The sequence below is a fragment of the Protopterus annectens genome, chromosome 3.part1, assembly GCF_019279795.1.
Source record: "Protopterus annectens isolate FY-2018-M chromosome 3.part1, PAN1.0, whole genome shotgun sequence".
Classification (NCBI taxonomy): domain Eukaryota; kingdom Metazoa; phylum Chordata; order Ceratodontiformes; family Protopteridae; genus Protopterus; species Protopterus annectens.
Window position 1 is genome coordinate 9259184 of NC_056732.1, and position 10124 is coordinate 9269307.

General features: G+C 42.1%; 1 protein-coding gene across 4 annotated transcripts in view; it reads left to right on the plus strand.

Moving 5' to 3' along the window:
- The window catches only part of ZBTB14 (zinc finger and BTB domain containing 14), a 1083711-nt gene that overhangs the window by 330080 nt on the left and 743507 nt on the right, over positions 1-10124 (plus strand). The window lies entirely within an intron of this gene.

The window sequence follows — 10124 nt, forward strand, 5'->3', positions numbered from 1 at the left end:
GAAAAGGAAGAAATGTATTGTTACCAGTATACACACACACACACACACACACACACACACACACACACACACACACACTCAAAAACGAAAGGATAAGGAAGAAATGTATTGATGTTCATCGTGCATACAGCTGCAGTCATTACAGATGGGTTCTCCTGCCGTCAAGCGGGTCCTCGGTCGGCCGAATTCAAAAGTCTAGGTCCAGCGTCGGTTGTTGTCGCCTTCTTTCCTGACCTCAGTGCGACAGGGGTATATAAGATACAGCCGACGCCATTTTCTTCAGTCTTTTTTGCCGCGCGGTGCCCGAAGCAGAAGCAGTTCGCAAGTGCCGGTCAGCCAGCTCCTGAAATTACGAAAATTTGGAAACCGAAGTCTTCTTTAAAGCTAAGTACCCCGTTGGGGAAACTTTTCTTGCCTCAGACCGATGTCAGACAAAGTTAACAATTGTATTTCTTGTGGGAAGCAAATACAACATAAGGATTTCCATTCCCTCTGTATACCTTGTTTAGGCCCAGACCACGACGTCTCGGGCTGTCGCTTTTTTGCTACTTTTAATAAACGCACTGTTAAGCATCGGGCGGAGTTCGCCCAGCACTTTTTGGTAAAGCTTTTAACTATAAAATGTCGTCGGAGACTCCGACTACTGTTTTGTCCAAAAAACGCAAGGACAAAGACCGACACGTGAGGTCCGCGGTCTCCACCGACACCACGCCAAAACCGGCTACACATGGTCCGGTTCTCAGTGAGGCACCTACGCAGCCCCTGACTACCGACAACACTTCTCTGGCGGTGTCCTCTGTAACAGAGACCACGGGTTCCTCGGCCCACACCCTGACTACAGCTACCGAAGCCACTGTGAGTGTTGAGCCTCTTAATGTGGACAGGTCCACTTCCACCCATGGTGTCTTCAGATCTTCTTCTTCCTTTTCCATCAAGGCCTTTACTAAGTCTAAATCAGCCATGCACTCCAAGAGGCCTGTTGCACAGGGCCCATCTCCAGGCCCCATGCCTAAAAAGCAGATACTCAAAATGGCTGAGGATTTAATTACTCTTATCAGGGGTTCCCAACCCCCACCGGACAAGAGACCTAGAGTGGAGGAGGAATCTCCCTCTTCTGACCAGGGCTCCATTATTTCAGAAGATTCTGATGAAGAGGAACATTCGTACTCCCCTTTTGAAGATTCTGATGCAGAGCAGTCCATTCCTTCTGTATCCCCCCCAGAGGATTTCTCATTCGGGGAAACCTTGCATACCTTGAGGGAACACTTCCATTGGGAAGGCCAAGATTTTTCAGATTCCAAGAAAAGGCTTAGGGAATTTCTTTTGCTACCTCAGCACAGACCTCTGGTGATACCTCCTGTCTTGGACATACTTGATGATGTTTACTCGGAGGCTTGCCTTAATCCGGATTCCCTACCTCCGGCCTCAGTCAAGCCTGATAGGTACTACAGAGTTCCTAACTCACACCAATTTCTTTACAAAGCCATAATGCTGACCCAGAAACCATTTCTCAGGGCCCCAAGGGAATGAAGGCCTCTACTGCTAAGAATCCATTACCTTCTGAGAGAGAGTCTAGATCCTTAGAAAGGTGGGGAAGAAAGGTATATACATCGGCCACCCTAGCCATGAGGGCCTTAAATTGTCAGTTCCATATGCTTAAATATCAGCAGTTTCTGTTATCACAATTAAAGAATAAAATGTCACAACCTGAACAACCAGATCTGAAGGAATTGCAGGATATGTTGCATAGTGCAGAACAAGTGGGTAAGCACACCTTACAATGTGGTTATGATGCTCTAGAGGCCTCAAGTAGAGCTGCTGTTACAGGATCAGTCATTCGTAGACATGCCTGGCTTAGGGAACAAACCTTGCCTGATCATGTCAAAGCTAAATTACTAGATGCTCCTTTACAAAAGGATGTAAACGGACAAGCCCCAAAGAGGTAGATACAGGCGCACAAGGGGCAGAGGACAATCTCAAGGATCATATAGAGGCAGACAATGGCAATCTCCAGCATCAAGAGGTGCGAAGACAGTGCACAGCAATACAGGAAACAAACCCAATGACTTTCCCCTTTGCATGCCAAGCAAGGCTCAAGTGGCAGCACCCTTGGGAGGAAAGCTGGCATTATTTTCAAAAAAATTGGCATATTGTCACAAAAGACAAATGGATCCTGGACATTATAAACAGAGGCTACAGATTTCATTTTCACACTCTTCCAAAAATGAGAGGCATGCCGAACCTGCCACACAATCAAAGGGCAGAGGCTCAAATACAAATTTCAAAGCTCATGGACATGAAAGCTATTCAAGAGGTACCTACTCACGAACAAGGTCAAGGTTTTTATTCCAGACTATTCCTGGTACCAAGGAAGGGGACCGATTGGAGACCCATTTTGGACTTATCCATCCTAAACACATTTCTACTCTTACCAAAATTCAAGATGCTCACCTTACAGCAGCTTCTTCCCATGCTGGGCAAGGGGTCTTGGCTGGTAACATTGGACCTCAAGGAGGCATACCTGCATGTCCCAATCAGACAAAACTGCAGAAGATACCTCAGATTTCTTGCAGGTTCAATCCACTATCAATTCTCTGCATTGCCCTTTGGCTTATCTACTGCGCCCAGAGTATTCACGAAATGCCTGGCATCAGTAATTGCCTACTGCAGACTTCAAGGGATACAAATATACCCTTATTTGGATGACTGCCTGATCCAAGCGGACAGCAAACACATACTTCTGGAACATCTGGCTTATGTAACACGGTTATTGAATTCTCTGGGATAAGAGAAATCCAGGCTAACACCATCTCAGAAAATAACTTTCCTGGGTGCCAACTTGGACACAAACACCCAGATGGCCTATCTTATGCCAGAAAAACAGGGGCAACTAACTCAGTACTTCAAGATACTAGCAAATTGTACCAGGCTAACTGCAAGGAAAATCCTACAGGCTCTGGGATTCATGGCATCTGGCATTCTTCTAATCCCATGTGCAAAGTTGCATATGAGGAAACTTCAATGGTACCTAAAAAACCTATGGTCTCAACACAGCCACAGTTTGGAAGCAGTAATACCACTAATTCCATGTTTGCAAAAGGAATTTCTATGGTGGGCTCAAGCATGCCAAACAAACACAGGTCTCCCATTCTGCAAGCCTCAAGCAAATCAAGTCATCACAACAGACGCCTCAGACTACGCCTGGGGGGCACACATGGCAGACAGGTGCATTCAGGTCAAATGGTCCCAAAAGGAAAAGCACATTCACATCAATCAAAAGGAAATGCTAGCAGTGACAAATGCAATTACAGCTTTCAAGGACCTCCTGCACCCAGGGCAATTATTGATAAGAACAGACAACACCACAGTAATGTGGTACATAAACAAACAAGGAGGAACACATTCATACCCCCTGTGCAGGCTGGCCATGTCACTTTGGAACATGGCTCTGGAATGGCAAATCGAGCTTCAAGCACAGTACGTGCCAGGTATGGAAAACACGCTGGCAGACAAACTAAGCAGAAATATGACAGACCCGCACGAATGGAAGTTGCATCCTCAAGTGTTTACAAAGATAATCCAAGCGTGGGGAAGGCCAGACATAGATCTCTTTGCCTCCCACAAAAATCATCAATTGGCAAAATTCTGCTCAAGGATATTTCATCCAAAGGCCTGGAGAGTGGACGCCCTTTCTTTCAGTTGGGCAGCACGGACAGTTTACGCCTTCCCACCTCTTCCTCTACTGCCAAAGGTGCTTTTGAAAGCAAGAGCAGACAGACCAAAGATGATACTGATTGCTCCAGACTGGCCAAGACAACACTGGTACCCACTCCTGAGGAGCCTAACACATTCTCCTCCCTGGACCCTACCTCTAATGCCTCTTCTTCTGACTCAGCACAGCTATAAAACTCTTCACAGTCAGCTGAAAACACTCAATCTGGCTGCATGGAAAATTCCTTAACACCACAACAGACCGTACTCTCCAAAGAGGTGCAGGATGTCATTTTGGAAGCCAGAAGGCCATCTACTAGAAAAGCTTACTCCGCAAAATGGAAACGGTTTTGCGCTTGGAATGAGAAAAAGGGCTGGGATTCTAGAAAACTGAATTTGCCTCAGATATTACAGTATCTAGCTGAGCTGTTGAACAGTGGACTTTCATTCTCCTCCATCAAAATCCATGCGTCAGCCATTTCTGCAGAATACAACACTGATCCACCCTTATTCTCTCACCCACTCTTAAGACAGTTCCTCAGAGGGGCTAAGAATATAAGACCTCCAAGGAAACAACCAATCCCAGCCTGGGATCTTAATTACATTCTAGAAAAAGTAACATTGCCTCCTTTTGAACCAGCTGCCTCAACAGATTTGCAATATTTGTCCTGGAAAACAGCTTTCCTTCTGGCTATTACCTCAGCTCGTAGGGTCTCGGAACTACAAGCCCTCATGGCTGTGCAGCCCTTTCTCATCTTCCATCAGGACAGGGTTTCCCTACGAACCAACCCGTCATTTATGCCTAAGGTAGTATCCAGGGTAGCTTTAAATTAGGCCATACACTTGCCTACCTTTTACCCCAATCCTCAAAACAAAGGGGAAAGGCTGCTAACATTCCTTAGACATCCATAGACAGCTGCGTTACTATTTGGACAGAACAAAGCCTTTCAGGAAATCTGCACAACTCTTTGTGTCCTATGCTGTAGGAGCTCAAGGGAAGCCAATTTCCAAACAGACAATTTCAAAATGGATAGGCCACTGCATACGTTTTTGTTACTCCTTTCATGGTAAATCTGTACCTGCAGGCATCAGATCCCACTCCACAAGGGCCACAGCTACCTCTACAGCCTTCCTCAGAGGAGTTCCTACCAAAGAAATTTTGGAGGCAGCCACTTGGAGTTCTGTGCATACCTTCACTAAACACTACCACCTACCTTTATACTCCAAGACTAGAGCAGGCTTTGCCACTGCTGTGTTGCAGGGCATTCTGGCTCCTCCCAGTTCCACCTAGTGCCTACCACCCTGTGCGTACCTTTGGGATTCTACCCATCTGTAATGACTGCAGCTGTATGCACGATGAACATAGTACAGTTTTGTACCTACCATAAATGTAGATGTTCGAGTGCTAATACAGCTGCAGTCCAGGTTTCCCTCCCTCCTTCCCCTCTTGGTACAGGCCTAGTGGCTAACTCCTCCTCATATTATATTGCATTGCATGACTATATATATATATATATATATATATATATATATATATATATATATATAAATTATGTATTGCCTTCCTTCTGGGGGCACCTGACATCTGGGGCAAGAAAGACTGAAGAAAATGGCGTCGGCTGTGTCTTATATACCCCTGTCGCACTGACGTCAGGAAAGAAGGCGACAACAACCGACGCCGGACCTAGACTTTGGAATTCGGCCGACCGAGGACTCGCCTGACGGCAGGAGAACCCATCTGTAATGACTGCAGCTGTATTAGCACTCTAACATCTACATTTATGGTAGGTACAAAACTGTACTTTACTAGTACACACACACACACACACACACACACACACACACACAAAAACAAAAGAAAAGGAAGAAATGTATTGTACTAGTACACACAAAAAAAACAAGTAATCTTCGTGGTATCCCCAAAGTCTCAAAACAACCCACTAAAGTGTAGTGGGTCCAAAAACAAAACAGTGTAAGAAACTTCTCTGTGTGGAAGATTTTCAGTCCATATATTTCTAGTTAATCACTGTATATTAATCAGATCAGACAATAGTCATAGAAGTAGAGAACTTAAACTCGTCTTAAGTCAAAACAAAACAAAAAAGTAATAATAGAAAATATATAATTTTACAGCATTACTAAGTATTCGAAAGTAATCCAAGCAAGGCAGGCAGTCTGTTTCCAGTCAAATCCTTTATTAAGTACACAGGCAAGCGATCCAAGTAAAACAAAATTAGAGTAATAATTTCCTCACAAGCTTTCTAAATATATATATATATACTTTTTATCAGGCATGGGAGTGGTTTATTGTGCAGTAAAACAGTGTTATTGGTACACATGTTAAATTCACATCCCTTCCCCCATCAGTGTGACATTTGGGCTGGTCCTGCCCTACTTAGTAGCTGTCATAATAATATATAATCCTTATGTACTTTAAATAAAATTCATAATGATGTGGTACCTTTTATTTAGCAGATTAAGTCTGTGATTGTATCCAAGGAAATATACTACATGGCTGGAAATATATCAGCCTTAGTTCATTTGGCAATCAAAAAATATATATAAATATATACATATACATTTTGCATATAAAAAATCAATTTCTATCTTCATAACCTATTGTTAACAAAGATCGCTTTCATCCTTCTAGATTTCTTCAAGTCTGTGTACAAGAACCCTTAAAACAATCTATAAAAATATATATAATTGTATAATTAGTATTGTTATTACACATCATTTTGAATAAAGTGGAAAAAATAACCAGAAAAAAATAAGAAAAAAATGTATGTATGATGATGGAAACAAAATATACACTTAAATTTCAACTGATTTAAAATGGTATTTAAAACCAATTTGTAAAATAAAATAAAATACAATTAGTCATGTAAACAATGTGGCAATTTTCTAAGTTCCAGTGCACTTTTAATTGAACAGTAGTAGTTTAGTACAGGCTTTCTAAAAGAGTTCAGCTTTAATTGCCACATGAGTTCATGTTTCTCCAGAATATTCGGGATGTCTCCTTCAAGATCACCCGTGTCTATGTGATCCAGGATCTGGAACTTAAAACCTGTGTCTTTTATGAAGAGAAAGGTGTTTGGCTAGTGCATTATTTTTACATCCAGAGCGGATTTCTGACAGATGACATGAAATCCTACGCTTGAGTTTATTTACAGTCTTGCCCACATAGAATGCATCACATTCATTGCACTGTGCCCTGTAAATTACTTTTTTAGTGTTACAGTCACCCCCTGCACTGGTTTTTATGATCTTCTTGTACAATTAGTTTCACATCTTTTAGTGCTTTTCTCACATGGTCTAGGTTTAAATTCAACAAAACTTCTAATGTTCCTGGCCTTCCTATAAACAAATGATGGGGCTTCACCTAAGATGTTAATCAGAAAATGGTTTCCTGTGACAATGTCCCAGTTTTCTTCAATAATATTTTTGATACTGTGATAATCCAACGTGTATGTCAGGATGCAGCTATTTTGCATTTGTTATTCTCTGTGGAATTTCTTAACCTTTTTCTACTTTGGAGGTTGAGTTGAAGGTGCTTCAGTCCTTTTCAGTTCTATAATGGGTTCCAGGAGTTTTTTTTAACAACTGACTTTCATAGCCTCTTGCTACAAAATCATTCTCTAAGTTGTTCAGGTTTCTCAAAAATGGTTGCATCTCTGTGGTAATTCTAGCTAATCTATAGCCTTGGGACTTCACTACATTTTACTTGTTTTTTGTAGGATGTAGACTTTTACTGTGGAGTAATAAGTTAACCATCGTTGGTTTTCTGAATAGATCAGTGGTGATTTTGTTATTGTTGGTGTCCTTGGAAATCTGCATATCTAAGAAAGTGATTGAAGTACAGCTATATGGGAAGAGGTAAACTTCAGTAAGGTGGTTGTTTGATTGAGGTAAGTGATAAAATCTCCAAGCTGCAAGGTGTCACCTTCCCACACAATAAAGATGTCATCAGTAAAACGTAAATAGCATGCAATATGCTGCATGTAGTCTGTGTTTAACTCAAAGTCCTCCTCCCATTTGCCCAGGGCTATGTTAGCTATGTTGGGAGCCATGGCAGCCCCCATTGCTATACCAGTTTTTGTTTGTAGCGTTTGCCATTGAAAGTAAAGAAATTGAAGTCCAGTACAAGATTAATGAGCTTGCTTAAATTTTGCAGTTGTGCCTGTGTACCCTGATTATGTTTCTTAAAAGACTCCATAGCTGCTGTTATACAGTAATTGTGAGGGAGCACTGTGTACAAGGATTCCACATCAATAGTTAATAAAATACTGTCAGCTTCCACTGTAATGTTTTTTTATTTTCTTCAGAAAATCCATTGAATCTCTTATGTATGACTTATTCTTTTCTGCTAGAGGTTTCAGCAAGTAGTCAAGGTTAATGGCTGTGGCTTCAGTAAGGGAACCTCCACTTGCTACCTCCGGTCTATAAGGTGGGTCTTCTCTGTTCTTGTGTGGCTTTGGTGTTCCAAAAAAGTAAGGTAAACGTGGGCATGGGCTCCATAAATAATTATAAAGATTTTCAGTGATAAGTTTTTCTTCCCATAATGTGGTGAGGTTAGTGTTCCATAAATCATATGCTCTTTTTATGTCATCCATGGTAAATAACTCATAAAATCTGTTATCCTCCAGCATGTTCTCTATCTTTTGGTTGTAGCTAGTGGTATCAGTCACAAGTGTACCTCCTCCCTTGTCTGCCCTCATTACACACCTGGATTTGTCATTGCCTAGCTCAAGTAATGCTTTTCTTTCGCCCTGTGTTAAGTTATAAAGTTTTTTCTTAGGAGGTTTTTTAAACAGTTTCCTGATATCCATCTCACATTTCACTTCGAAAGCAGCTAGTGTTTGATGTAGTGGTGGACAATAGCTGCTAGGCCTTTTTATAGTTTCATCAATAGGCTTATTTTCAGTGTCATTGCTTTTGCCATGAAACTGTACCCTTAAGTTGAGCTTCCTCACAAACATTTTAAGGTCTATCAGTACTTGAGCAACCTCACTCCTGCAGCTTGGTACAAAAGTAAGTCATTTGGACAACACACTTTTTTCCTCTTCAGTCAGTGCTTTAACAGAGTGGTTCCAGATAAGTGGAGCACCTGATGTTCTTCGTGTTTCACTGTTGCAGTCATTACATTTGGGTAATCTGCTGGCAGGTTGCCCTCAGTCAGCCTGAATAACAAAGTCTTGTGTCCTGCGTCAGTTGCTGTCTCTTCTTCCATGACGTCAGGTCTCAGGGGTATAAAACATGCAGCCGACACCATTTTAATCCGTCTTTCTTGCCGCGCGGTGCCTGAAGTAGAAGCAGTTCGCAAGTGCCGGTCGGCCGACTCCTGAAATTTTTGTTTTCGAGTTTCAGAACTGAAGTCTTCAACCTAAAGTTAAGTACCCCGTTGGGGAAACTTTTTCTTGCTCCGTACCAATGTCAGTAAAAGCAAATACCTCATAAGGATTTTCATTTGTACTGTATTCCTTGCCTTGGCCCTGACCATAACGTGCCTTGCTGTCAGTTTTGTGCTAAGTTTAACCAACGCACTCTTAAAGCGTTGGTATATTTTTGCTTCTAAATGTTTTGGCTCAAGATTTAACTATCCAGAAATGTCATCGGTTAGCAATCCGACTACCGGAATTCACAAAAAAGCAAAGAAAAAGACAGAGACAGACTGTCGAGGTCCAAAACCGATGATGAAGCTTCTCCTAAGCCAGTCGCTGGTTCACCGGTACTCGGTGAGGCGCTTTTGCAGCCCCTGATGCCTGCTACTTTTGATTTGCAGACGTCTACTGAGACCCATTTGGAGTCTGGTATGCCACAAGACACTTCAAGTATTGGACCCACGGATGTCTCTCCCTTAGATGGGTCCAGAGCCGCTAAGCAGGCACCGGCTTCTGAGGGTGTTTTCAGGCCTAAAGATTTGTATATTAAACCAACGCCATCATCAAAAACAAGGCCAAAACCAAATTCTGTGTCTAAAAAACCGACGTACGGGCCACGTGTTCAGGCCCCTATGCCTACAAAGCAAATGATTAAAATGGCTGAGGATTTAATTACCTTGATTAGAGGTTCCCAACCCCTCCTGATAAGAGGCCTAGGCAAGACACTGATTATGAATCTTCAGATCAGGTTTCCATTTCTTCTGATTCCTCTTCTGATCAGGAATTCTCTATTCCCCCTTACGAGGACTCTGATGCAGAAGAATCCATCCCTTCTGCCTCCCCTCCTGAGGATTTTTCTTTTGGAGAAACTTTGCATACCTTAAGGGAACATTTTCATTGGGAGAATCATGATTTTTCAGAATCTGGTACAGGAAATACAAGGCTTTTGAAAAACCCCCAAAAAAATTTTTTTTTTGGAAAACAAAATTTTTTTTTTCAAAAAATTTTTTTTTTTCCTCCACCCGATGATTT